The sequence below is a fragment of the Pleurodeles waltl genome, chromosome 1_1 (genome assembly GCF_031143425.1).
Source record: "Pleurodeles waltl isolate 20211129_DDA chromosome 1_1, aPleWal1.hap1.20221129, whole genome shotgun sequence".
In the NCBI taxonomy this organism is placed as follows: Eukaryota; Metazoa; Chordata; class Amphibia; order Caudata; family Salamandridae; genus Pleurodeles; species Pleurodeles waltl.
In genome coordinates, this window is record NC_090436.1 from 971,260,077 (window position 1) to 971,282,562 (window position 22,486).

General features: G+C 43.3%; 1 long non-coding RNA gene across 1 annotated transcript in view; it reads left to right on the forward strand.

The window, feature by feature from the left end:
• Window positions 1–22,070, forward strand: part of LOC138285592 (uncharacterized) — an 88,015-nt gene extending 65,945 nt beyond the window's left edge. Inside the window, exons 2-3 of the long non-coding RNA XR_011201622.1 lie at window positions 18,436–18,495; window positions 21,281–22,070. This is a non-coding gene — a long non-coding RNA (uncharacterized lncRNA). The remainder of the gene's footprint in view (window positions 1–18,435; window positions 18,496–21,280) is intronic.
• The last annotated feature ends 416 nt before the right edge of the window (window positions 22,071–22,486 follow it).

Genomic DNA, 22,486 nt, shown 5'->3' on the forward strand with positions numbered 1-22,486 from the left:
CAAAATGGTTTTCTAAAGTAAAAAAATAAAGGAGTTTACCAGCCCTACTTGCAAATCACAGTGTTAGGCAATCCCATTTGCTAACGAGTACGTGGTTGCAAAGTGAGTAGCTGTTATCATCCACTTGAAGTGGATGCTAACCAACTTGCTGACTGGAAGGGGTCCTCATTGTGAACCTTCACCTTTGTGAGTGGACCAAAATACTCCTGCACAAAACAGCCAGTGGTCTAGGGGAGCAATAATTATTGTGTAAATTACGAACAATCAATTGTTGTGAATTTAAACAAATCGCAGCTCATTTTCCTTTCAGATAAAGGGCCTACACTTGGTGAAAAATAACTTGCTTCATTTAAAAGCAGTCACGTCTATGGAGTTCTGCTGTTCCCAGCAGGCCTCCATCCCCGTGAGTGCCCATAGTTGCTAAGGTGGTGCAAGTTGGAACCCACATCATTGATGTTCATGAGGTGGGATTTAGGGACCCCATAGTGACTCGCAGACGGTGTCAGAGACACCGTTCAGCTTTGCAATTTGCTAGTTGATTTCCCATCAATTCCTACATCTGGCCCATAGTGTCGACATATGATTCATGGCCAGGGGTTCAATCTTAGCACACAACTCTTTCGAAATGCCATTGAGTGAGGAGTGTGATTCTTATCACATAGAATGACATATGTAGTGAAGTCAGTATGCGGACGAGCTGGTGCCATAATGTATAATGGCTTAGGTATGAATTGTAGGAGTAGTTTAGGGTGATGTCATCCATCATGTAGAGACATGGATATGCTATATGTGATATGCCCTTCAGTATGCATGATTCACATGTACTTCCTCTGAGCCTTCCCGTGAACTATGTTGTAACAATTGCTGCAACCAATACCTTGCTAGTAATGGACAAATTACCCATTGTGGTATTCAACCCACTGTAAATTCTATGCTCAATATTTGCCTTTTCCCTTCACAGCTGCAAACCTGAGTGCCGCAGCTCGCAACCAGTTTGAGCGCCGGGCAATGAGGTACAGACACATCCTGCAGGTGCAGTGTGGGTATCGGAGGATGGCCCGCAGGTACAATTCGGAACGGGCCTCCGGGGCGTGGTATGCCACACCACAGGCTCCCCCAACGGTGCTCCCAACAACCCCCGCCACTACATCCACCAGGTCTGGCCAAGTGGACCCAGCAACGGACCAGGCATCCTCATCCAGACCTGGACCCAGCCGTGTGGTGGGAGCAGGGCAGTCCCGTGCCCACACCACTCCACCAACACAATCCACCTCCACCGGCACCCAGACCTGCACTGACCCGCCGATCAACCTAGCGGACTTCCACGCATTGTCCAGGAAATTGGACAGGTTGATAGCAAAAGTTGACACCCTGACGGAGGACATGGCTGAGGTGAAAAAGAAGGTGCGCTCCATCCGGCGAACAGTACGGAGGCAAAATCCGTAGACATTTTGCCCTCCAGAACTTTTACCCCTCCCCTCTCACCTCTTTCCTATTTCATACTGTTAGTTGGGTTTGGGGGGTTAGTTATAGGATAAGTGTAGGTAATTAGCTTAGTTAGTGTTAGGTAAGAGGGTGGGGGGTCCTTCTTCTTTATATCTTATCTTTTTGTGTGGGTGGGTGGGTGGGGGGCAATGTTGGGATTCCTGTTTAATAAAAATAAAATAAAATAAAAAGTATAAAAACAAAAAAAATAAATAAAAATATATGTTTGTTTAGGATAGTGTAGTATGTGTGTAGGTTAGTAAGTGTTGTCCTGCATGTGTCTTGTCTCATAATGGTGGGTGGGGGGTTGATGTTTAGATCGTTTCGTTACATGTGTAGAGTAAGTTTAGCTTAGGTTAGTTAGGGACAGTTGTGGGTTAGTAGTAGTCAGGTTAGATTAGTATAGGTTTATCTTTCCCTTAGTTGCCTCTTTTCTTACTTATTGTAAATAAAAATTTTGTTAACCCTTTACCTGATGCGTTAGGTGCTACCTTTTCATGGCCTTGACATCGGTGTAGCAGAAAGTTTTAGTATGACATTTGTGTCCTATGCTCGCTATCCCCAGGCTATTGAGGTTTAACATGCCAGCTACCCGTGTGCTAACTTGGTAAGTATCCACCGTGTGGGAGAGCCACCATTGGTAGTGTGCATAGATCATCAAGATTTGGGGTTGGTATGTATCCTACTTCACAAAGAGTGCTTCTAGAGTTGATTTTGTAGGTAAATAGATAGGTCGGACAGCATTGTGAAGTTCAGGGAGAGCTTTGTAGATGAGTATTTGTTCACACTCTTGTCTTGTTGCTGTCATTGCTGACCTACATCATGTGTGTACTGCTTGAGCATGACTTTCCTTCATGGTAGTATACGCTGTAAGGGTGATTGATGCAGTGTAATTTGGTTATCATTCCTTTCATTTTACAGCATAATGTATTGTTTTAGTATCGCAAGGTGCCTACATTTCTCATCCACCATTAGTTGTCTCGAATGGCTATGGATGGGGCCTCATTCTGTCCAACACAGCATGATTGTGTGTGCTTAGTCCCTACATCAGTTATTTTCCTCAGTCTAGTAAAGCTATGATGCAATCCTGGCCACTGCACAGATGTTTCAGTATACATGAAATCAGGACAGTAGTATAGAGAATCAACATGGTTGCCACACAGCCACTTTGGAGTTATGTACTGCACAGTTGAAGTGTGAAATGACACAGAGACACAATAGGTGTGCAAGTGATATTTATTTTTAGGTGGAGTAGTGCAAAAAGTCCATTGACAATGTTAGGTGAGTCCGTTCTGGTGCATTCTTAAATGGTGATCCTATTTACAGGGTGTGGATGATGCTCCTGACATGCTGGGGTGATGTCACAGACGGTGCAGAGGAACAGGAATTGCCAAATGGTAGGAGAGAAACATTTACAGCCAATGTGGACAAGTTAAACAGTAGATTGCCGAACAGTCATTGAGGGTAGTTGGAGTGAGGCTGGCATGTGTCAAAACGTAGGACCTTGGTCAGAGTGGGGCATGGTGCAGGGACTAGGGCTTCCGGGTACTCTTGCGAGTGAATGTTATCTGTTCCATGTCTTCTTCTTCTGATGTGTGTGTTGCCTGGTGTGTCCTTGTTGTTGTTGGTTTTGAAGGGGCAACACACACCTCAGTGTCAGAAGACATGGAGGCAGACATCCCGGGGGCTGATCCCTGTCCAGTTATGAAGGGCAGTACTGCAGCAAGGAGAGCGTGCTGGTTTTTCAGAATGGCAGCCACATCCCGATGGTAGGCAGCCAGGTCTGCCCTGAGGGGTTCGATGTTGCATTCGTGCACACGCTGACTGGCTTGCTGTTGGAGTTGTTTGGTCAACTGGATGACAGCTGTGCAGATTGCCTTCTGTGTTACTAAAAGTTCCTCCAACAGCGATGTTCTGGCTTGCATTGCAGCTGCCTGATCAGCAGTTGACAGCATGCACGAACGCACCCCCTCAAGGCTGGCTGCCATAGTTTGCATCCCCACCCGCACCTCCTTGGCCAGCTCCCACTGGACCCCAACGACTGTTCTTTCAAAGCTGGTGCCAGTGTCGTCAGAGTCCTCAGCTGTGTTGGAGCTGGCAGGTCTTACAATTGGGGTGGCGGGTGGTTCTACTGTGGTGGCTGCTTCTTCTTGGCTCCTCCTTGTTACTGAAGGGGGGGTTTGGAGGCTTTCGAGGACCATGTCAATGGTCTCTTGTGTGAGGTTGATGTTCTCGTCATCCATGTCATCAGGGAACTCATGGACAGGCATATCGGCAGGAGATTCGTGTTCCTCTGCAAAGAAACAGGGTACAATTAGTGTGTCTGTGTTGAGATCATTTAGCACTAAGATACAAGCCTTTGGATGCCTTAACTTTGTACTCTGATTTTGTCTTGGTATCTGCTGTCTGTCATAGGGCATTGTTGTAGGCCTATGGCCCACCTGTGTGTCACATAAATGATATGGAGCTATCAGACATGCCTGCCAGGTCATCTCTAGGTGTTGATTTGTAATTATTTCGGAATATGCATTTTTTTGTCCTACTCCTCCCTCGGTGTTTCACTATTGTTAGGGAGGGACATTTGTTTGGGTGGGCTCTCATTATCCTACACCTGATTCTTGGCTTTCTAGGCAGCAGGATAGCTAATGGTGTGGGGGACTAAGTTTGACCCACTTGTAAATAACTCGGTCACCCAGATATTCAATTTAGCTCAGACAGACTAGCAGTGCCTCTGGTCTCCCACAACAGAGGAATGTTTAGAAGTCCAAGCCCATGACATCTTTGGAACTTCTCAGGGAAGTGGTGGTCACTCAGGTCCTACACATTTCTATCTTTTCCGGTATGTTCCCATACACAAATGACACAGACAGTATTTGTTTGATATGAGGTTTCATTGTACAACTGACTTGTAGGAATTTAGGTGTGAGCCCCAATAACCAAAACAATACACACAGTTAGAACTGAAATAGTCCGCAGGAGAGTAATACATTGGTACACAGCTATCATGGTGCCTAACAGTTTCTACTCTCCCTCTGCTTGTTCTATATATAGCACAGCATGTTAAGTTTTGAGCTTGGCTGTCTGAATCACAGGGGAGACATCATCCCTCATATCAGAGGAATGGGCTGGGATCTGGTTGTGCATCAGCAGCAAGGCAGGCAGCATCTAGATGTGATTTTCTGTTTGTAAACTCCCCCATGCGTGTCTTGGGACGAGGAAGTGAATTTAAAAGACATATGACATTGTGATGACAAAGTTTCCCTACGCAGGAATGGCAAACCTTAACCCCTACCACATCTATCATCAACGAACCAGACGGTATCCTTGACTGGGGCACAGAGTGAATATGTTCTGGCAAACTCCAGTGCAGAAGTAGGCAAAACAGGGTGATTTGACTAATTGCCAACACCTTAGGACTGACTATTTGCTACATTAACTGATAGGAAGGGCAATGAGATTCATTTAGTGCAAAGTGCTCTGAGGCACTTAGATGTGAGCAAATGAGTATAAGTACATTCAAGGTAAGATGCACAAAGGCCTCCAGCCTGAGGATATTGCGCAAAGTATACGTTTCACTTGCCACGCTACACTTTGACTGACTGTGGGTGTTGTGACTGCCCTGCCAGCACACTTGCCTCACAGGCCCTGCACCATACACTTTTTATTCACATTGCATGATCTGTACATGTTAGGGGGCATGACCTATGTATGTCAATGTTAGGATGTGGTATGGATGTAAACATTGTTGATGTTTGTATCTGATGGGGTCTCATGTGTGTCTTACTGGGTTGGCCTGTTTATCGTATGAATGTCCTATTTTTTGGTTAGACTGTGCAGATGTGTTTCATTGACCAGTTGCCTGTGTCCTCTCGTCAATGTTGTTGTCTGAGCAGTGTGACATTTGTGATGTAGCATTGTTAGGCAGGCACGTGAGGGACCCTGACGTATGCAGCATGTGTGTGTCGTTAGTGCTGTGTGGCTCCTATTGCTGTTTACTTAGGCTTATGTATGTGTCAGTTATGGACATTCGGCATTTAAGTGTACTGGTACCTTTGTCTTATTTCTAGGAGTAGTTGCAGATGTCATCCTCACCCCCTAATTTAGGAATGTATGTTCCAGGGTGGGGTTCCTGCCATTTGGTACTATAGCTGCCCAGAGATGAGAGGTGTTATTGTCAACTGTGGTGGCAGTTAAGTTGCAGTTGTTGTATTTGCTACTGCATTACAGGTAGGGACCTAGTTGATGGGGAATAGTTTGTGCAAAACAAGTGCCTGGATGTGGATTCAGGGTAGTGTCCTTCCCACCTGTCACTGGTTTCCCTTGGCTCTCTTGTTGTAATTACAGGATGTCCCCATGGGACTGTAGTGGTGGCAGTATTTTGTCGTGCCCCGGCTATGGTCAGTACTGGGCATTCCCCCCTGCCATGCCCCTTTCCCCATGCCACTTCATATATGTGCTAAGTTACATGCATTGTGTAGTAGGTATCCCCCCCCTGCTTACAGTCCCCATTATTGCATTGTAATTCCCCATGCGACTTACCCTGCATGTGCGTTGTGTCGTGGTAGTCTGCGCTGTCCAGTCCTTGTATCCCTGTGACGATCTCCTCCGGGATGACGGCTGCGACCATCTCCTCCATGTGGTCCAGAGCCTCCTGTTGTGCTGGACTCCCCCTCCAGTCTGCATTGCTGCCTTCCTGTTCCTGGCCATTTTCTCTTTGGTCCTACGTTTACAGTCATGCCAGCGTTTCTTACACTCGGTGACTGTCCGGCGTTCTTCAGCCACACTGTTTATCTTGTCCACAATTTCTTTCCAGATGGCCTCTCTCCTACTGAGTGGCAATTTTGAGGATATGAAAAGTTGGTGCTGGTGTTCCGTCACCTCTTTCACCAGGATTTCCTGCTCCTCTGCACTGAAGCGACACTTTCTTTTTTTCTTTAACATGTCCTGGTTCCTGTATGCTTCCTCCTGGCTGGGTCCTGGTCTGCTCTCATCCTCCTGGGGTCTGTTGGGGCATCTGGGATCCATTTTGGGTCTCCTCTCCTGCAAGTGCAGTTTTCGCGCTAAAATGTCACGCAATAGCGTGAAAAAAAAACGGCGTTTTCACGATTGCGCTGTCGTAAATCGACCCACAGTGATTTGCGTCCCTTTTACGTGGGTTTCCCTTACGACAGACTGACGCTGTTTGTGTCACGAAATAATGACTCCCACCTGTTGGTTGCGCCGCCGTACGTCAAAGTATAAATTTGACGCCCGAATGGCGCATCCAAATGGCGTTAGACGGTGCAAATTTTTTTGACGCAAAACTGCGATAGCGCAGTTTTGCGTCAAAAAGTATAAATATGGGCCTATATGTTGTCCTACATGTGTCCCGTCATATAAGGGGGGTGGTGGGGTTGATGTTTAGAGTGTTTAGTTAAATGTGATAGGTAAGTTTAGCTTCGGGTAGTTAGGGCCAGTTGTGGGAAATGTGTAGTTAGGATAGGTGAGGTTAGTTAAGGTGTTTCCCCTAGTATTAGTTTCCTTTATTACTGTGAAATTAAGTTTTAGGTACTCCTTTACAGTATGTGTCATATGCTTGGGGATCAGGGCCTTGGCATGGGTGAACAGTGTCAATTTAGTATTTGCATTTGTGTTCCATCCTGCATCAGAATCCCATTATTCACATGGTTATTCCCAATTCCTAATGTGCTGTCACATTGGCAGCTACACCAAAGCTACTTCTCCGTGCATCTGCCATCCATTGCACCCATCACTCAAGGTTACTATGGTTCCCAATGTGTTGTGAAGTTTGGATGTGTTTTTAAATCTGTCATCGTTTGAGTTCTGATTTGGAATCTTGGGCACTGTGGTACGTCTGCCTGCAGCCTGACCCCTGATAAACTGAGTGATGTTATAATCTTATCTAGTATTGTATACGTAAATCACACCTATCATTTCTTACATTGTACTCCCAGGTTACGTATTTGTCCATACACTCGTACACATCCATTCCTGCTGCTTGGTTTAGGTGTGTGTGATGAAAGTTTATAGTCAGATGTCACATACATAAAGATTGTCTTGAAGGGAATGTTGGCCACTTTGAGTTTCAGCTTATACATACCTTGAAGCTGACTTTTTCTGTTCTACACAGCACTATACTGTTTGTTTTCATTTAACTTCAGAAATAAGCCTCAGGAAGTGCAGATGATGATACAATCCAGACCCCAGTGCATAGTTATCATCCCACAATCTTTCAACGCAGTTGTATTGACATTCTATGGCCATTGACATGAGACATACATCACTAATCTCCTACACAGTTGATGTGTCACATTACACAGAGACAAAGTGGTTGTGTAAGTGCAATTTTTTTCTTCCAGGCCTATGCCCCACCTGCATGTCACATGTAGTGTGGGCAGTTTGGGAACTTGTCTGCATCACATCCTCTAGGTGTAGGTTCTGTTCAAATTGTATGTTGCCACCTTATTGTCCTACTCCCTCCATCTACTTCCATTATTATGGTGAGGCCTTACACTGGCTGTGGGTGTTCTGATGTCACTTGCACCACACTTAACAATCTGGAACTGACCCAGTCTCAGATATTTCACATCCACCTATATGTTGCTGAGACCTAGCATATACTATGAATAGCATTGGCATGGCACGATACAGGTGGTGTGTAATGTTGATGTTGGGGAATGTGTGCTACATTGGATTGCAGTGATGGTCCTGGCAGTGTTCCATTTCCTCTTATGACTGTGTGGGTGTGTTTAACTAGCTAGACACATATGTCCTCCCCCTCAATGCTGTTGTCCTAGCAGTATGACAGTTGGGATGTTGCAAGGTGGCGTTGCAGCTATTGTAACGCAGGCATGGGGAGACCCTGAAATGTGCAGCATGGGTATGACATTACTGCTGTGTACTTCATAATGTAAGTAACAATACCTGATGTTTATTGCTCCTATAGACATTAGCATTTGACAGGATTTGCACTTTAGGAATTACAGGGGATTGATAATGTTGTCATCCTGAACCCTCTATTTTGGGTGTGTTTGATCCATGAGCACGTAACTGCCATTAGCTACTTGACCTGCACACACAGCACAGGTGGTAGTGGCAACTGTTGTCAATGGTAAGTACTACTTGCGGATATGGTGTGAGACTGGTAATTGAGCCCTAGTTCATGTAGCGACAATACCAGCTGTTGTGTGACAGCAGGCTAGTTTTACGTTGTAGCCTACCCTCCTGGACTGCCTTTGTCTTTCCAACAGCCTTGGCATGGCAGAGTACTCCCATGCACAGGTTGTTGGTGTAGTGTTGTGCTGTGCCCCTGGTTTCCCCTGCACAGCCCATGCACCCGTGCCATGCCCTTTCCACTACCTGATTATCATGGCTGACATGCATTGTGTAGTAGGTATGTCCTCCCCATGCTTACAGTTAACATTTAGGCATTTTTGTCCCCCATGCAACTTACCCTGCATCTGTGTGGTTTCCTGGTAGTCTGCACTGTCCTGTCCTTGAATCCCTGTGACGATCTCCTCTGGGATGACGGCTGCCACCATCTCCTCCATGTGGTCCAGGGCCTCCTGTGGTGCTGGACTCCCACCTCCAGTCTGCAGTGCTGCTGCCCTGTTCCTTGCCATTTTTCCTTGGTCCTGTGCTTGCAAGTCATGCCAGCGTTTCTTGCACTCAGTGACTGTTCTCCGTACTTCTGCTACACGGTTTATCTTGTCGACAATTTGTTGCCAAATTGCCTCTCTCAAAATTGGCAATTTTGAGGTGACAAAGAGTTGATGCTGGTGTTCGGTCACCTCTTTCACCAGTATTTCATGCTCCTCTGCACTGAACGGACACTTCCTTTTCTTTTTCTCACTCTCCTGGGTCTTGTCTGGGTCCTCTTGGCTGGTTCCTGGTCAGTTGGAGTCTTCCTAGGGTCTCTCATGAATTCTGGGATCCATTTTGGGGCTCCTTTGCACATTTTGCTGTGTTTGCGTCACTTTTTGACGCTATTGAGGGGAACAAAGGTGCGTATCCGTCGTTGCGACGTCGTAAACCGGACTAAAGTCATTTTCACCACGTTAACGTAGTTTTTCTTTACGACGTGGCGTAATGGTTTGAGTTAAAAAAAAAGACTCTAACCCGTGGTTTGCACCACAGAGCGTCAAAGTATAAATTTGATGGCCGAGTGGTGCAAAGAAATGGCGTTAGCCGGTGTTAAGCTTTTTGACGCAAAACTGCGTCAGCGCAGTTTTGCGTCAAAAAGTATAAATATGGCCCCAAATGTTTAGGTTCATCAAGAATGCACAGTTTGAAGTGTAGTGTTTTAAGGTTTGAAACTGTGTCTAGAAACATGTCTGGGAATGTTCTATTGCCAGGTGGCGGTCTGTAAAGGAGGAGGAATTTACAGGAGGAGGTTGGTGTATGGTTGCATCTGGTGATGAGGGCCTCACAACCTTATATGGAGATGTTGTCAGTTTTGGTGAGATTTATTGTCTGCCCAAATATAATAGCTAGTACACTTCTTATTTTGCTTATGCGATTTTATATGATAGTTTGATAGCCTCAAGGAACAGCTTCATGCAACACTAGAGCCATGTCATCTCCCAACCATGGTTCAGTTATGAAGAGTAGGTCAGGTTGTGTGTCAGTGAGTAGGTCATAGATGTGGTGCTTGTTTTTAGAGAGTGACTGAGCATTCATTAGTAGGCAGTTGCGAGATTGTGTTTTGGTGGTGGTGTGACTTTGTTTTCTAGAAGAATGAGCAGTATATTCTGTGCTTGTAGCAGATGTGTCATTAGTGCTGGTATTAACTGTATGAGAGTCACAACAGTGTTGTTTTTCTATACCGTATTCCTCATCCAGCAGGCTTAGCAGGCACTGTGTTGGGTCTGCGTGTGTCGGTAGTGGAAAGGGTGGATGAGAGTGAGGTGGTGAACTGTGTTCTTTTTTGTAGAGTAGCCCTGTTGTGTAATAGAGATGGAGATGTGAAGTTCTGAAGAGTGGCATGTTATTTATTTTATTTGAGTCTGTTTAGGGTGGAGGGTGTATGGGTTAGAGGTAGAGCCTGTTGGCCATATTTTAGGCCTAGAGGCTTAATATATAATTGTGCAATGGATGAGAAACAGGTGAATGAGCATTGTTGTGTTGGTGTATTTGTGGTAGATGTTGGTGACATTTGAAAATCTGGTAGTACAAATGGTTTAGAATGTGCATTATTTGTGTAGTCATGAGGGTGGGAGTGGATGTATGTTTCTAATTTGTGATGGAAGGAATTATGGAAGCAATGTGAAACTCACACAATCTAACACAGGCTATGAAAATGTCAGACATCAACCAAAATATTGTGTCTAGGTTTTTAGTAGACAGGTTCTTGTCACAACATCACTGTGTCCCACATAAAGACGGCCCACTGTGCAAGACATATGTGTCAATCAAAGTGCAATATGACAACTTCTCAGTCAAAAACAATAGCCAAAGGCCAACAGTAATTGTAACAATTCATCTGACATGTTTGAACTGCACCACATGTATGCACCAAAATCACATGTGAAAGTAAGTGAAGCATTAAAAATCTGGGTCAGTGTCATGTGGGCCCCCCACAATATCATTGGTTTTACATGGACATATTTATGTGCGAGTGTTCAACATGTTGGCCACCTCGCTGTATACTCGGATTGGACCAAATGTCTAAAAATTCTGATCAATAATCTGTCATGTAACACATGTAATGAGTGCACATAACATGGAATGAGCAAAAACTTCTCTAACTACCCATCACGGTAAGCTACTGGGTAGACATGAAAGTCAGGATGTAGAATTGTCCAAATTATCAGGCCATGGTCATGATTTGCAATTACACAGAGAACTTGAAGATATATGTGTAAACCTGTCACCAACTGAATATGTAATATATGATGTAAACTACTGTAAGAAACAAGCATGAGTTATTCAGTACCACACATTGATAGGAATGTCACTGAAACAAAGAGCAAACTCATTTACATATGTCATTTCATTTTAACTTTCAGCTGACCAAGGATAAGTTTCAGCCTTGCGTTATGACCCCAATATCACATCCCCAGACGGACCCGCAACAATACTACAACCAGGCACTGGTGAAGACCCACAGTATTGTGGAGCATACTTTTGGTGTGCTGAAGTCCTGGTTCAGATGCCTGGACATATCAGGGGGCAGAATGCTATACTTGCCTCCTCTGGTCTGCAAGATCACAATAGTCTGTGCCATCCTCCATAACATCTGTGTAAGGACAAATGCCCCTCGGGACGTTGACCCAGATGAGCAGGATTCAATAGAGGAGGATGAGGATAATGAAGGGACCATATAGTGGCTGGTAGTCTGTGATGCATCCACATAGGACAACATTATTTTTCTAAAAAACTTGGACTTTGATGAACCAAAAATCTGATAATAAGATAAAAGTTCAACCTGGAAATAAATGTTTGAATACAATATTTATTTATGCTTTTACGTCACAGTCACTGTAAACATCAAGGCACCCACATCTTGTCAACTAGAAGTAGGGTTCAACAGGTTGCAATCATGTCATCAGGCCCATTGAGTAACATGGGGCCATGCCTCTTATTAATCAGTTCCATCTATACAAAAATGCAATGTAATGTATTGGGGGGGGGTCAGGACAGGCATGCCACATTATCAAAACAGAATTGATCATAAGTTTCCTCATGCACTTAGGGAGTGCCTAGCTGCTCAGCTAGCAGACTTGATGTGTTCTGAATCAGCAAGGTGTGTTACAGATGGTACTCAGTGAAGTTTGGAACACAAACCAACAAGTACCATACCTGTGACAAACCTCACACTGAAGTGTGTTTCGCCAATCCGGGAGCATGCACAATGGCTGCATTTTGCCTAAGCTAATGACGTTGCAGATCAGATCAGATATAATGAGTGACAGTTGTCATTAACAAAGGCCTAGTGTCATGTAAACATGTAAATGCTTTCACTTGTAAATAATGCATACACATATGTGCAGCTTTCCTAAAAAAACTGCACATGTGCCCAATGCCTGGCTACATTTTCAAATATACCACATAATGCTACAGTACATATTTGACACATTTGCCTTGCTTTGCATAGCAATGCAATTAGGAACAAAGGCTATTAAAAAACACAATATGAGATGATTACATTGTACAGTGAGTAACTAGCCTGAGAAATATGAAATTGGAAATGTTTGATGCTAACATCTGAGCACCTGAAAAATACTGAGATGTCAAGAGTTTGTTTTCACTTGGATTAAAAGTCAGACAAAACTGTATGTGCATACACACTAATTCATTGCCACGAGCAAAGGCCTAGTGTCATTTGAACATGTAAAAGCTTTCACTTGTAAATAATGCATACAGGAATGTGTAGCTTTCCTAAAAAAAAAACACATGTGGCCCAATTCCTGGCTACATTTTCACATATACATCATGCTACTGTATATAATTGACACAATAGCCATTCAATGCATAGCAATGCAGTTAGGAACAAAGGCAATTAAAAATCAATATGAGCTGATTACATTGCAGAGTGAGTAACTAGCCTGAGAAATATGAAATTGGAGATGTTTGATGGTAGCATCTGAGCACCTAAAGAATACTGAGATGTCTAAAGTTTGATTTCACTTAGATCAAAAGCCAGACAAAACTGTGGCCCATATTTATACTTTTATTAGCGCCGCATTTGCGCCGCTTTTTTACGCAAAAACGGCGCAATCTTACAAAATACAATTGTATTTTTCAAGTTAGCGCTGTTTCTGCGTCAAAAAATTATGCAAATGCGACGCTAAAAAAAATATAAATATGGCCCTGTATGTGCATACACACTAACACATTGTACATAGTCAGATTAAGTGATTTGGATATGAACTTACCTTTGCATGGCAAGAGTTACTTACTTCTGACCTGAGTGTACAAGTGCATAGTTGATGGGTTCACAAATCTTTCATCACCCTAAAGGGGAAATGTGAGTTGAGTGTGTGCCATAACATATGCCTGTGTCAGGGAATTCAGTATCCTTCGACTACGAGGCGCAAACAAAGGCCTGCACTCAGAGTAGATGTACTGCTACCAGCGTTGACAGGAGTAAGACAGACATAATGTGTGTATGGCAGCATTATGTTAATTGAACATCACCAGTTAATTTGACTATTTGACTATATTACACTTCAGTGGTGCCTAAGGGCTCATTCACCTATTTCAAAGGGCTGTTGCTGTGTGACACACTCACCCCTGACCAACGTCATGTTTTCTGAAATAGGCATGCATGATAATACAATGTGCAGAACATGTGTTCCTGTGCAAGACATACACAACATAAAGAGACATATTTATACTTGGTTTACGCTAAATTTTGACACTAAAATGGCACAAACTTAACTCCATATTTATATATTTATATTTTGATGCTAGACCCGTCTAGCGTAAAAATATTGTAGTTTACATCATTTTCTGGATGCACAAACTCACCTTGCATCAATGAGATACAAGGTAGGTGTTCCCGTCCCAGAAATGACGCTAAGCCCTTAGCGCCATATTTATACCCCCATGCAAAAATAACACCCGGGTGTGAGGCAGACCCAAATACTGATGCTAAGCCTGCTTAACGTCATTATTTAACGCCTGGGTCAGACCAGGTGTTAGGGTGCCTGAGGACCCATTTCCATGGCCAAACACCATGGAATGGGCCCACAGATGCCCACCCCAAGCCCCAGGAACACCCCCACCCATGCCAGAGGGACGCCATAGGATGGGGACCCCGTCCTGGGTAAGTGCAGGGTAAGTATTTTCTTTTTTCCAATGCCATTGGGGACCCCTTACATGGCGCCCCTTGCCTGGAACTGGGTGTTATGGCCTTGCCCAGGGGACACTGGTCCCCTGGGCTGGACATCGGGGGTGGTGGTCACGACTCCTGTCTTTATTAAGACAGGAGTCATTTTTGGGTGGTAGTGTGTCAGAAAATGACCATAGGCTGGTTAGCGGCATAATTATTGCCGCTAACCGGCCTAGCGTAATTTCTGAACGTCTAATCCCTTTTCCCCTCTCCCCATCCCCCCCGATTAGTGCCTTTTCTTTAGACGCTATCCTGTCCTATGGGCCACTGTGCACCATTCCATAAATATGTTCCCCCGGTGACGCTATGGAATGGTGCTATCAGGCGCTATGGATTTTGCCGCAAAACACAGTTTTGCGGCAAAATCCATAAATATGGGCCAAAGTGTGCAATGTGCAACAGTGTGTACATGCAGAGATTGTGAGTGCTGCTACAGTGTGTTCAGCTTCAGACCCTCTACCACAGTCCAGCGGAAATGTAGTTCCAAACAGTGTGCGATGACTGAGTGTATGTGTAGGTCTTCATGATGCTTGTCCCTGCAAATTGCAAGAAATGTACTGTATCTTACAAAATACTTCAACATTTTGCATTTTGCCCTGTGCTGGAACTGCATTGGCTGCCTAGGCTAAACTCAGTCACACTTGCACCATGAGGCAATGATGCAAATGTTACATTCGGGAATGTATGTGACCATGATGTTTCATCTTTCGGCTAACCAATATATGCTGTGAGCCACAGTGCTCCATCCATGTGGGCTGCTGTACACAGGAAACAAATACATATAAAGTAATGAGAAGATGTTAAGGTCTAACGCCATGTAATGTTACTCCTGAGAAGGTACTACTTACTGACGCATTTGCAGGTTTGCCTGGTGTTGACTGTTTGTAAATGCATGTATTACCATCTGATGTGAATGGCTACCCACATGCAAAGGTCAAGGAGCCCCTCTCTGGTGCAGAATAATGCAATGCGGGGATTTGCTATATATTGCGGCACTTGTGATTAATCATACTTGCCAGGGCTACTCAAGCTGGACTTGTTCTGCTCACACTACAGGCAAACAGATTTGCTAAATACATATACCAAGGTGCATTGTGCCTGAGATACAAATATTGCTTCAGACATATAGGCCAGACTGATGTGTCTGTATCACATCTGCTGGACAATCACAGGTGTCGTAATGCTCTTTCACCATATCGATCATACTCATCCAGGTAATCTGTAAGCTGGAATGCCAAATATACTGGACACTGACTGAAGCAGCCAGTAGCTGTGCTTTCCTGAGAGTGTATTGCGTCTGTAACACATCTTATGCTAGGAATCCAGAAAGATGGTCTGAATGGCAATAATGTGCATAATAGGGAACACAATAGTGTTGCTCATAGGCATAGTAATGTTATATAATTGACAAACATCTGCCTTGTCTGCAGCTAACTATGTTCACCGAAGCATACAACAAGACATCAGAGAAATAGAAACTTAGCAATGTCTCTACACATTACAATATTTATGTGTTATACAAATAAATATTTTGTCAATCTATATGTCACCACTAAGAAAGTAAAAACTCGTACATAGGCACACTATAACCACTGATAAATCACATCTGTAAAAAACAACCTGTCAGGTAAGGAAGGAGGAGCAAGGAAAGGGAGCCCAAAGTGTGTTTTCCTGCATTGAGCAATTCCCTACAGTGCATCCAAGACAATAGGCCAGTTGCCTTGGTCAGAACCCACGCACCAATCCATTTGCACGTCACATTGCCCCTGTTGCACCGGTTATAAAATGTGCATCAATGCCAATGCATTGAAAACAATGCATTGTGGCTGATTCGTTGTGTGTTATTAATGAATTGGCTATTTCAGTACCAATGCATCAGAAAACATTTGTAAAAAAATGGGTGCGATACACCCAGGAAGTTTGTTAATGGGTGTGGCAGGCTGCAAACTAGGCAGTGTGAAGTTATTTTCACTTTCTCTTATTTTCTCTCTGTCTGTGCTTGGTGTTGGAGGTGTTTTGAGAGTGTGTGAGAGAATGTCTAGCATTTTTGGTCTTGTTAGTGGGTGTTTTGTCCATATTTTGTCTCTGTGTCACATAGTTGGACCTGTGTTATTGCCTTATACTAATATTTGTCTTTGTATTGTCGGGAGTTTGTCATTTTGGGGTTTGTTTGTTGGGGTAGTTAGAGTTTGTTGGGGGTTTTGTGTTTGGGTGTAGTGTTTTTGGGAGGGTGTTGAAAATGTCTGGGAGGGGTATGGATTTCACAGAGGCGGAGTTGGGAGGGCTTATCTGGCTGATAGTCCATTATCTGCCAAGGATAATTGCAGCTGGTGGCAGGGTGAGCCAGGGCTACCTTTCCAAGGAGAAAGACAGATGAAAGAGTGCACTGGCACCATAACAAAATCTTCAGAGTAGGCTGAACTGTCGTACAGATAAAGCACTGATGGGCTGGTGTGATAGCACGGGATACCATTGTAATCAACTACCTTGCACTAGAGATTGCTGAACCCGTAGGTATGAATGTATGCTCTGTCTGTATTTTGTGATGTACCTTTATCAGTAATGCCAAACATAAACCTGGAATGTATTTCTTTTGTGTTTTTCCCATATTGCAACATGCAAGATGTTTTTCAGGATATATTTATATAAGGAGATGATGTAAAGTGTGGCCAGCCACAAGGGTCAATTTAGTGGTTAGTAGGTTGTACTTATAATAACTGAAATAGCAAGATTTACGGGCATTTCCTTAAGTAACTTACAAAAATGACAAGATAATGCTTAAAAAACCCAAAGCACCCTATGTGGAAGGCTAAGCTGCAGATCTATTTTCATAAAGCATTGCATTTTGCAGCACATGTACACAAATTGCTATGCCTCATGAATATCTACTGTGAGTTTTACAGTTCAAATAAACATTATACATGCTGATTAGCTATGCAGCCTTACACAAAGATGGAACTTACAACAGCTTACTGCTACCCAGCGCTCTGTGCACCAGTACCAGTACACACTTATATTGCTTCTATGATGTTACATACAGGGTACACCTGTCCTTTTCCATCATAACTACACTTAGGTAAATCTACAGTCAATCATGTCACCGATGTTTTATGGTACACTGAAGTCTGACATTATGCTGCCCAGTATTACTATGTGGATCACATCCTTGAGCCGTGCTTCAGACTTGTTGTCACACACTCACCTGGTCCTAACCACTGAGATAACACTGGAGCCAGTGCTGGACCTCCTATCCCTCTCAGGATGATAGAAGATTCAGAGATGCAACTCCAAGATCCTGCACTGTCCCAGGAGGTAAGAGAAAATGGGGCAAAAAAAGAAAAAAAACTTGTGGTATTGGATCTGCTCAGCGACACTGCTTAACAGGATACGTTGCTCCTGAGACCTTCTGTGTTTGCGAAGGTGAACGTGTACGGGACCAGAACCTCTGGTTTTGTGAGTGTGCAATACAAGAGGAACAACAAGAAGAGGCAATTACCATCAATATACTAACAAGCCTCTACATCCATTAACAATTCATTAACTTCAGTAACAAAAATCACAACATGAGACCTTGTAGGTGGTAGGTGCAAACAGTAATTGGCAACAATTAACAAGTATAACAGAACCCAAATATATGATTGTACAATTCAATGGGTCACAGTGGATAGCGTAATTTGTCCTATGTCCATGTGATAATGTGCAGGTGCAAAACAGACTAAAGTTGCTTAGCAACTGAACAGGAGGGTCAATGGTTCAGGCTGCCTGGGAGTGGGACCAAGGATTGCTTGAGTCAGGAAGGTGCCATAAGGGAAGGATGACTTGGAGTGCTAGGGACATCCAGGTGCAACAAAGTAACAGTGACATAAGTAAACCCACAGTACATAGGGCACAAGATGGATTTGTTGCACATCATGATGGGTACATCTGAACTTCTGCATCCAGCCAGCTCAGGCCTGCAACCGGATTAGATGTGTTGAATAATCTGGGAATATTGACATATATGTGTGTTTAAGCTGCTGTGTACTTCTGAAATAATGGGATAGCATATTTTGTGAAAATGTAAACATATGTGAAAGCATTATTTCCAATGCCATGTTCTCATTCATGTTTCCTAGGTGGACATTTTCCATTCACCCGGGTAGAGGTGGACTCCTTCCAGGACCCCAGTGCTACCAGTAAGTGTTATAAGTACATGTACGTAGCATTTTGATGTTTAGGCCCACAGGAACTAAAAATCATTACATTTTTTGGATAGTGGCACCTCTGTAGTCATGTTGCTTTTGGCCACAGTGCCATCATCTGTCACAAACGCTGTATGCGCTACACATAAAGACATTACCTTGTACAACAAATGGCAGAAACCCAAAACATCTGGAGTCAACGTATGTTGTAACACAGTGATTTCTGTAGTGCTAAGCAATTCTGGACAGGGCTCAATTGTATATGTCCAAAATTATGCATGACACAGAGGCAGATGATGGGCAGTATTTCTACACAGGCACTGTTACCAAACATGGACATTATAAGTATCATGGAATCATATTCACACACTGTGTGATTATATAACATATGCTCCATCAACATGCAGCACAATGGATTCAGACAAGCTGCATGTTTTAGCGCTCTCCATATAAGAAATTTCAGTTTTACTGGCTATAAGGGTGGGCAAACATACCTGCTGTGTTACACATAATATGTAGAAAGCAGGACTGTTCCTGTAGTAGTATGACAAAACTAAAGCAGACAAGTATGACAGTGGCATCTGAGTTGCCGTCACAATATAAGCAAATTTGAAAATGGTAGTTGCATGGTGTGGTTTTTGTGATGGACCTTCATTTTGATAAGTAATGGCTTTGAGCCATGACCGACAACAAATGACATACCTACATGTACATCTGTTCATGTGTTTGTTCACTATTGTATGGACATTTAGATTGTCGATGTACTAGCCTATCCCCAAGGCATTCTGTTGTAATACAGCCTCAGTGGTACTTGAGCATCTCTCTGAGTTATGGTGCATCATATCAAACATATTTTAGGTCAGACGAGTAATCTGACAAACACACACACACTACTGAGATGTCATGTTTTAGAAATTGGATCTCTACAGAGAGCAGCAGGCAACAGGGCAGCAAGCAGAAAGGCAGTCCAGTTGAGTCCTTTAAGCAGCACAGCGGTTCTTCTGACAGAGGTTCAGTTCCGGATCCAGAAGTGTCTGATTTTAGAGGGTCAGAGACCCAGTACTTATACCCAAAAGTGCCATAGAATTGGGGGAAACTTCAAAGAGAGGTTTAGAGGTGGCCCTTTCAGCCCAGTGCTGTCTACCAGGCTATCTGTGGGGGGGATCAGTCCTTTGTGAGGGGTCTGGCCACTACCCTTTGAAGTGTAAGCATGAGTCCCTCCCATCCTTCCTGCAGAGGAAGACCCATCAGTATGCAGATGAAGGCAGATGCACTTGAGTGTCCTATGTTTGTGGCTGTCTGGATGGAATGCGCAAATGCAGTTGAGACCCAGCCCATTCCACACGTATATTGGAGACAGGCTGTAAGGCACACAGAGCAGTAAGAGCAGAGAAATGGCTACTTTGCAAAGTGGCATTTATAAAATAGTAATTTTAATTCCGACTTTACCTGTAAAGAGGATTTATTGTTACCATTCCAAAGATATGAAACATGATGGCACTACACCTTTCTAATCAGGATTTTCAGCTTAAAAGTATATTAAAGAATTCCCAATGCTGGGCTATGATAAAAAAATTACTTTGGATGTTTTTGATTACCAATACATGTAAAACGTCAAAGTACATGTCCTGCCTTCTGTTTACAAAGCACACTGCCCTATGGGCTTCTTAGGACTTAACTTAGGGGTGGCTTATATGTAATAAAGGGGAGTTTAAGGCTTGGCAAGTGGTTTTAAATGGCACGTCGAGGTGGCACTAAATGCACGCACAGGTCTTGCAATGGCAGACCTGAGACATGGTTAAGGGAGTAATTTCATGCATGTAGCAATCAGTGCTGCAGGCCCACTAGTAGCAATTAATTTACAGGCCCTGGGTACACATAGTGCATTTTACTAGGGACCTATAGGTAAATTAAATATGCCAATTGGGTAGGAACCAATATTACCATATTAAGGGGATAGACACAAACACTTAAGCACTGGTCAGCAGTGATAAAGTGTGCATAGTCCTAAAGCCAGCAAAAACAAGTTTGGAGGGAGGCAGGTGAAAAGTTGAAGGAAGGCCACCCTGAGGCTGTCAGGTTTAACATTATGTAGAATTAATGATGTATGCATTTGAATACAGCCTTGAAATGATGTGCGTATTTAAGTATGACTCCTCATGATTTTCCCTACACGTCTGAAGCTGGAGATACTTGCTACATTTCTGTACAATTGCCTGAGGCTAAATGTTAGTAATGTTCCCCAATTATGGTCTACAGGAGGTACATGACAAACCCCTAGCAATTTAATAACTATCTGACACAGAGTACGTGAAGACAGCAATGTGTGCAGCTTTGCAATACTCCAGATGGGGTATGCAAGGCCAGGCCACACTGCCAGGACTGTAGCTCCTTATCCACTTACACTTATGTTGATGATCAATGATCAGGACCTTTGCATGATGCAACTCTAAGTTCCAAATTTGGTGAAACAGGCCCATGTCTTGTCTATTTTTAATATGGACATGAGTGTGATTTTTAGTCCAGTATGATATGGTATTTATCTCATTGTGACTAATGTTACATTCCGTGCACCTATAAAGATGGTATCTGACTCAGATTTCCTGGCTCAAGTAATGGATGTCTATGTAGTAAAAATATATTGTCCATCAGTCCATATCTATTACTGGTATTGGTCTCGTCAGGGACATATGATTGTGCTACATTGTCAGACTATTTCTCACACACATCATCTACATGTACTGCATGTGGTAACTATTTTTTCCCATTTTCACCCTAGACAACATGACAAAACCAGAACATTTGAGATGCAACGTGATTGTTTCCATCATGTCAGGAATGTTTCTAAGGCATACAGAAAGATGCACAAACTATATGAACGTGCAAAGGCAGCGGGGGTCTGGGGACATCCCGCGACCTACCACACCTGCAATGTCTACATCTGCCCCTTGCCAGGACAGAGCAGGCCCAAGCCAGCAATATCACTGGCTACCCTTGCAGCCACACAGCAGGCAGCCACACAGCAGAAACCCACACAGGCCAGGAGGCCTAGAAGAGGGTATTCAGTATTCCACTACATTGTCATTAAGGAACTCAGAAAGGTCAACCAGAAACTGGATGGTATTCATCAGGAGCAGGCCAGCTGACGTGTGCAGATGACAAACATTGAGGATGACATGGACCAGCTCTCCCAACTTGTTTGAACATTTTTAAATAGCATGTTCCGTCATTTTTTTAATATTGTAGTATTTCAATAGCTAAGATAATTGTTGATAGGATAGGTTTAGATAATTAAGGTTTTACATTTGTATGATATTTTATAGATTCACGTTTTTATATCTATTTCTAAATGTATACAGTTTTAGTTGGTGGAGGTTAATGTTTAGGCTTTGTTAAAAAAAATTAAAAATCGAAAAACAAAATAAAAAACAACAAAAATATATTAGTTCAGGTTTAAATGTGTAGTTATTTTATGTACAGGTGTAGTTTGTTTGTATTGCGTCACTCTATATGTGTTGGGGGTTAACATATCATTTGTGCTTAGTATGTTAGTAACTGCAGGATGTTATGTTGGTGTTAGGTAGTGTTAAGGGTAGTTAATTTAGGATACATAGAAGCAGTTAGAGAAGGATAAGTGTAGATAATTTAAGTTAGTGTTTATGTTTGGCACGTTTAGCTTAGGTAGATTTAATTTTCTTACATTGACAACATAATACAAGATATGGGCTGTGCTGGTACAACCACTGGCCCCTGCCACTAACACATAAACACCCTTGCACCATTTTACACGTAGGTACTTGTTAGCTGGTGACAAGTCATTTATGTGGCCTCCACCTACCTGGAGAACCAAGAACCACAATAATCCTTGGTATTGAGTACTTGCTAAGTTTGGCACTGCATGCACTTCCTTTTGGCGGCATTTCAAGCAACCCCACAGACTTGGCTGCTCTCTGCTGATGAAGGGCTAAACCCAGAAACAAGTGTC